We start from the raw sequence: 7694 nt of genomic DNA, 5'->3' as shown, positions 1-7694 counted from the left end.
AATTCATTCAGATGGTCAAACTATTCAACAGACTTCATCACTAACCTGACCTGTGGCCTTTCCCATCCTTACTCTTGTCAGTGTTGCTAAATGTCTCATTAAAAGGGTTTTATTTTCCTTGCAAAGACTTGAAGCAAAGCAAGCACTGAGCGGTTAATTGAGCTATGGGCTGTGTATATGTCTGTACGCACATGTGTACTTCTAACACACTTGTGAAAACCTCTAATGGTTAGCCTCATTTATCTGTTTGTTCGAGCTAGCACCGCTGAGCTTTTAGTTAAGGATGACTTGATCACTTGAATGCCGACAAAGAAAAATGAGAATAAACTTTTCGAAGGTTCCCCTGAAGAATACTGTAATTGGAAACATCTGCCTGTTTCTAACATCTGCTTATTTGTGCTAGCTGCATTTGTGCCTGTAATGTAAATTCTCCATGAGCCTCGCTCTTGGAGTGACAAGTGCCTGCAAAAATCCTATATTTTGGGGTAGAAAGAGAGAGAGATGCACCTATGGTGAGATCTGCTCAGGTGTTTCATTTTTAAATTCAGGAAAATAGCTTTGGCTTTTAGAGCTGCAGTGCTTACAGATATTAAAGGTAAAGGGACCCCTGACCATCAGGTCCAGTCGTGTCCGACTCTGGGGTTGCGGCGCTCATCTCGCTCTATAGGCCGTGAGAGCTGGCGTTTGTCCACAGACAGCTTCTGGGTCATGTGGCCAGCATGACAAAGCCGCTACTGGTGAACCAGAGCAGCGCACGGAAACGCCGTTTACCTTCCCGCTGGAGCGGTCCCTATTTATCTACTTGCACTTTTTGGGGTGCTTTCGAACTGGTAGGTGGGCAGGAGCTGGGGCCGAGCAACGGGAGCTCACCCCGTGGCAGGGATTCGAACCGCCGACCTTCTGATCAGCAAGCCCTAGGCTCTGTGGTTTAACCCACAGCGCCACCTGGGTCCTGCTTACAGATATACTTGTGCCCTAAAACAAGTAGAAATGGCAAGATTAAAAGCACTAGACTTTCACTTCCACGTCAGCAGTAAGCCCGTTCCAAAGTCGTATTGTGCTTGTTTACAACTTAATATTCCACCACCACTGCTCCTTTTTATTCAGCCTCAATCCACTTCCTGTATGAGGTACCCCTTTCCTGAACTCCAGGAGCCTCAAACATAACATATTTTTTACAAGTTCGCTAAACACTGCAATGAGTGTGTCACTATTTATGTCACAGGGAAGAGGTTATGGGTATCTTGCCATGGAGCAATTGCAATCCCACATTGCGTACGTCGTCGTTAACAGTAAAACACGGAGCAAGGTTTTAAGATAGTGTGGCTGAAACGTACTAGCTTGAGAACATGCACATGCTTTCAAGAAAATTGGTCCAGATATATAATATATGTTCAGAAATATAGCAAAGGTCGGATAGTCATGCCAGCATTTCAGTAGCCCAGGACATAGTAGGAAGGAGACAGGAGAAAATAGGGTAATGGTTGGAAAGGTAGGGGAATAAAGATCTAACTGAGGAGATGTGGACAGGTTGAAACACTCATAAGAAAGAGCGAAATACACGGTTGGGTTTGATTGGAAGTTGGGAAAAATAGGAAAATCTGTCGATACTGATTTTCAATTTTGGGGTGCGTGGGGGGGGGGGTTTGGCTTAATTTTTCTTTTTCTTTTCTTTTTCTTCCTTTTGTATTTTCTCTTTGTTATCCTTATTTATGGTTACCGACAAGTTACTCTTGGCTGATAATGTGTAAATTACTTTGGAATAATTTGTAGTAGTTTATATATATATAGAAATGAATACTGGATAGGGGTAACAACAAAAGACGCATATACAGCAGAAATTGTTTATGTTAGTTTTTGTTTTTATTTGCATATGTAATAGTTAATGTATGACTTTGTAAAATATTGCATATATGATGATAATAATAATAATAATTAAAAAAAAGAACATGCACACGCTTTGTGAAATAAGTCATTGCTGCATATAGGAACAAATGATGGAAACCGAAGGATGTTTGAGAAAACTGTTCCTGCACAGTGCAACAGGTAAAGAGGAGGAGGGCCTTCCTAGAAGCAAACAGGTTAATCTAGTCCATCTTATGATGCCTGCTTTCCATAGGTTAATACAGGTTGCTGCTGCTGCTTAGCTTGGCCTGGCCTTCCCTTCAACTATTGCTGCTGCCTCTTCTAGGTTATGCAACCTGTATCTCAAGCCTACTCTCATCGGTTTTTTTTATGAGCTCTGGGAACAGCATCACAGTGAGAAGTAGGAGGAAAGCAACGAGTAGAATTAAAGCCGTCATAGTGGTTGTGTCTCAAAGGTAGGGAGTGAGGCTTGTTACCAAACCATTGTGGAAAACAGCTCATGGCTCTACTACAGGTCTGAACTTCTAGATCACCCCTCAAATTTAAATGCGGCACCAGAATTTTAAGGCTGTTGTCTCGCTGTTCCAATATGAAATATCTCTTAAGTTACTTCTGCTCTAGTAATCTCCATACAGCGAGGTTTCTTAAAGTATATGTATATGTCAATTTTTTTAATTATAAAAAACCCTGATTGTTCAGTCATTCAAATTATTCATTTTTATGGCATTTGTTTTTGTTCCTTGCATTTCCCATTGCTTTCAATGGGAAACCTAGCTGCTTTGCTGCCAACTGAGTTTCCCATCAAAGTGGCATGAGATGTTCAGGCACCTTACCCTAATTACAAGAAAATTTCAAAGACCCATGGGGAAAGTCAGACCTTGTTTTATCAGCAGTTTAGGCTACAATCTTACACTCTCGTACCTGGCAGTGAGTCCTGTTGAATTTAATGGGACATACAGGTGAAACTCGAAAAATTCGAATATCGTGGAAAAGTCCATTTATGTAAGCAATTGTTTTCATTAGCTACTGGAGTTTAATGTATGAGATAGACTCATGACATGCAAAGCAAGATATGTCAAGCCTTTGCTTGTTATAATTGTGATGATTATGGCGCACAGCTGATGAAAACCCCAAAGTTGAAATTGTTAATTTGGGGTTCTCATCAGCTGTACGCCATAATCATCACAATTATAACAAATAAAGGCTTGACATATCTCGCTTTGCATGTCATACGTCTATCTCATATATTAGTTTCACCTTTTAAGTTAAATTACTGAAATAAATGAACCTTTCCACGATATTCTGATTTTTCGAGTTTCACCTGTACTTCTAAATAGATATGTAGAGGATCGCACTGTGTTGTTGTTGTTTTTTAAAAAAGCAAACTCTCGGAAGTTGGGCTGTTAACTAATATTTGTATCTAAGGGGAAAGGAACTGTTAGAGATGACAGAGTAGTAACTTTTTTGCACAAAAACAAACCCAACAGAGGAATTTACAAGGGCTCAATTTCAAAAGACAAAAAACCCCTCCCTTTTATAAATGCTTCTGTGTCTTGGTCCTCTTGCTATTGGAGAGTTATGTATGGGAAAACAACTGTCTGGAATGTAGGATGCTTTGGCTAAGATATGCTATCAAGTTGGAAGAGTAGATAGCTGAGATTGTCAGTCTCCCTTTCTCTTCCCCCTTGCCCTGCCCCTGTAACCTCCAGCTGTCCTAGTGACTACAGGAAAATGAAAGTTAGAATCTCTCTTCCAAATGAGCATATATGGCATTCAGAACGATTTTGGAACGTACGCATTAGGTTTTTTGTTTGTTTGTTTGTTTGTTTTTAAACAGTAACTAATAAAATGACTTGTTTCAATTTGCTACAGAACAAATGGCCCCTGTGATAAACGGCACTTGCTGGTGATTATGTAAATTCTCCAAAAGGAGAACTTAACTGGACCACAGCAGTCTTCCCACAACACACTTGCTCTTTGGAAGGCAATTAAAAGAATTCTTGTAATACCTGAGTTCAGACAAAACAGGGATGTCCCTTTACTTTACTTTGCTAAACACGAGCTGTAAAAGAATGAAAATTTATGGTAACCAACTACCTTATATTATTTGATAGCAACTGAGATAGGATGTTGGAGTGCCTAAAATAACATTTTACATCAGTTTGAAGTATCCAGGCATTTAGACTTTTATGTTGCAATTGCATCCAGGAGGAGTTCAAAGAAAAAAAGGGGGGGAGAGATCATGTTTTATTTGTTCTTACTGGCTTCAGGTAGTGAGGGGATGGAAGCTTTACAATTGATCTTTCCAGGTATTTTCAAAAGTTGATATGCATCATCTTGGAATATCAGTGGAATTATTTTATTCCTGTTTATGCATTGTTTACCTCTAAGCTTAAATATGTGAAAGATACATAAGGTTGGAGAAATATAGAGGCCGTATACATTGGCTCAGTAACAACTGAAGCATTGGATTCTACATCTTTGACTAGGGCTGAGCACCTGGGGTCATCACAAGATGCTGTGAATCTCTCCTCTGACATATGCCCTTGTTGGACTTTCCAAGGCAACAAAAGCCACGATTGATAGACACAGTAAACAGAATGCTTTCCGTTCCCCCACGTGACTGCCACAAAGGCCTGCATTCTTACATGCAGAGACAGAAACCTCAACCCCTTGGTTTATATTGGTGCTGGAATAAAAGTAAGCCCTGCCTTGTCTCACTGAAGTATGATAAGGATGATATACTGTGTTCAGTTCCAACAAGGAAGCTGCGTTTATGGGTGCAGTACTGGTCCAAAGTTTACAATAACACAATTATAGCTTCCCTGAACACTTAAAAAAATGTTTTTACTGTATTTATATTCAGTGTTAGCTGCCCTGGGCCCAGTCTTGGCCGGGGAGGGTGGGGTATAAATAAAAATATATTATTATATTACCATCCCTAAATTTCCAGAAACTGCCTTCTACAGGTGAAACTCGAAAAATTAGAATATCGTGGAAAGGTTCATTTCTTTCAGTAATTCAACTTAAAAGGTGAAACTAATATATGAGATAGACTCATGACATGCAAAGCGAGATATGTCAAGCCTTTGCTTGTTATAATTGTGATGGTTATGGTGTACAGCTGATGAAAACCCCAAAACTGAAATTGTTAATTTGGGGTTCTCATCAGCTGTACGCCATAACCATCACAATTATAACAAATAAAGGCTTGACATATCTCGCTTTGCATGTCATGAGTATAAGCCTTTATTTGTTATAATTGTGATGGTTATGGCGTACAGCTGATGAGAACCCCAAATTAACAATTTCAACTTTGGGGTTTTCATAAGCTGAACACAAAAATCATCACAATTATAACAAACAAAGGCTTGACATATCTCGCTTTGCATGTCATGAGTCTATCTTGTATATTAAACTCCAGTAGCTAATGAAAACAATTGCTTACATAAATGGATTTTTCCACGATATTCTAATTTTTTTAGTTTCACCTGTAGAACTATTACTATTCTTTACTGAATTTGTATACCACCTTTCATCCGCAGAGCACAGGGTTTTTTCACAATGGAAACACACCAAATGAAAACACAGAAATACACAATAACGTGTGCAAAATGAACCAATAACCCCTCTCACCACAGACACATTTAAAAGGCAATGGAATGTTAATCAGCCCAAGGTCTAGCTGAAGAGGAACATTTTCGCCTGGCATCTAAAAATATATACCGGTAATGAAGGTGCCAGGGGAACCTCTGGAGACCGCATTCCACAAATGGGGAGCCACTGCAAGAAGAGGAGAAAAAAAGGCCGGTTCTCATGTTGCCACCCTTTGGACCTCTCACGGAAGGAGGCACACAGGGTGACCACCGCAAAGCCAACAGCGCTTTCCAAATGGACAAAGCACCTGATCGCTGCGGGCTTGCTAGATTAGGTCCAGGCCGCTGATTTGGAAAACCCTGCAATGAGGCTCTCTCTATCCAGGTGCCGTGCCGCTTTTTCGCAGGGTGGGGGCGCCTCCGCACAATGCGCGGCTTCCTTAAGGAGAGACCGAGGAGGTCCTCGGAGCGCGGCTGCCGTTGCCTTACCTGCCGCCAGGTGGGAGTCGCGCCTGCGTCGTCCCCCGGGGAAGTTGGCCAAAGTTTGCCCGCGGCTGCTGGCTGGAGCGCCGGCTGGAGGTAGGTGGTGAAGGAGGACTGGAGAGGAGGAGGAGGAGGAGGAGAAGTGGGGCGGGCGCGCCTTTCCTAGCGGAGAGCGCGCGCGGGGAAAGGGGCTGCCCGTGGCGGCGGCGAAAGTGCGCTTGAGGGGTCCCCGGTTGCGCAGCGCCCGAGCGCAAGAGCCGGGCGTCTGTGACGAGGGAAAGGGCGCGTCGCGGCGGGGCTGGAGCGGGCCAAGGGGGCTGAGCCCCTCGCTTCTCGCTGAGGTAACGGTGAGGAGGTGGAGAGGGGTCCCTCCCCAAACTTTGTCCCTTTTTTTTTTCCTTTTTACGCTTGGCGTAAAAACTTCGCGTGGTGGGGAGCTCGCGACTTGGCGACGCCTCCTGAGCGGGTGGGTTTTTTCCCCCTCCCTCGGCGTCCGTCCCCCCCGTTTCCCTCGGCGGTGGGGCGCTTCTCACAAGCTTTCTCCTTCTTCTTCCTCAGCACGGGAGTCCCGCCGTGCCTTCCTCTCTCTTGCCGGCCATGGAGAGCAGAGAGGATGGCGAGGGCGCCTTTGCCGAAGCTCGCCGCTGGGTGGAGGTAAGAGAGCCGCGCGGGGGGGGGGGGTCCCTTCAGCGTCCCGCAGGTAGAAAAGCTGGGCAATTGGGGGGGGGGGCACTTGTTTTTTTTGTCGCGAGCATTTATAGATATTGCCCTTTAAAAGCAACAAGCACATGAAGGCTGCTTCTCCCTCGCTTTCTCCGCGCCGTCCTCCTTGCCCTGGCATTGCCCACACTTCTTCATCAGACAGGAGATATTTTAAAACGGGGAGGTGGGTGGGTGGAAAAGAGAACGGAACGGGGAAATGGTCTGTAACAGAGCAAATCATCCTCCAGATTTACCTTGGGTCCATAAAACAAAAGTTATTGGTTCAACTTTTTAAATAAGTTTTGTGTGTGTGTGTGTGTATACACTTCTCCTCTCTCCTTTCCATTCAGAAGTCTCAGAAAGTTTTGTAGCCTGGAAAAAAGCCAATGTGATACTTCTGAAACAAAAGCTGCCCTACTGCATATCCCTGAGTACCTCCAGGGGCGAAAAAGCACTGCTCCTTGCAGGGGGTTGGGTGTAGCATTTAACTTGCAAAAAAGTGGAGTGGCTGGCTGGCTGGCCGGTTGGTCATGCAACCTTCTTGCAAGCGCCTAGCACCAATTCCAGATGTGCCTGGTGGGGATTTGAGGAGGTAAAGGTATCCTTGCTTGCATACATCCTGTCATTTCATGCCTTGTTAAATAACAGGGTGGGGGTGGCCCCTTTAACTACTGCCTTACTTGGAAAACACACTCTAGGTAGGGTGTGGTATGATATGGGTAAAATTGAAGGGAGCTGGGATGTGGGCCTTACGGATATCAGGAAGGGCCACCCAACTTTTTCTCCTCTAGTATGAGCACTAGTTTCAGAGGTGTACCCAGGTGTTGGTTAGGTTGGCTCTGCCAAGGGTGCAGTTTCAAAAATTGCACCTTTTCCACTTTGGCTTGGAGTGAGTCCATCTGTGCTCTTCCTGGACTGCTCCTCCACTGCCCTGGGCAACTGGGTGAGGCACACAGGCACCTTGGCAGAGAGTGCAAGGGACGGAGGGGTGCCGATACAGCTCCTTGTTAAAGGAGCTGCCTGGGTATGGCTCTGACTAGGTTTTTT

Source organism: Lacerta agilis, chromosome 4 (genome assembly GCF_009819535.1).
Source record: "Lacerta agilis isolate rLacAgi1 chromosome 4, rLacAgi1.pri, whole genome shotgun sequence".
Classification (NCBI taxonomy): Eukaryota; Metazoa; Chordata; class Lepidosauria; order Squamata; family Lacertidae; genus Lacerta; species Lacerta agilis.
The sequence above is the reverse complement of the archived record's forward strand: the minus strand, read 5'-3'. Positions refer to the sequence as shown.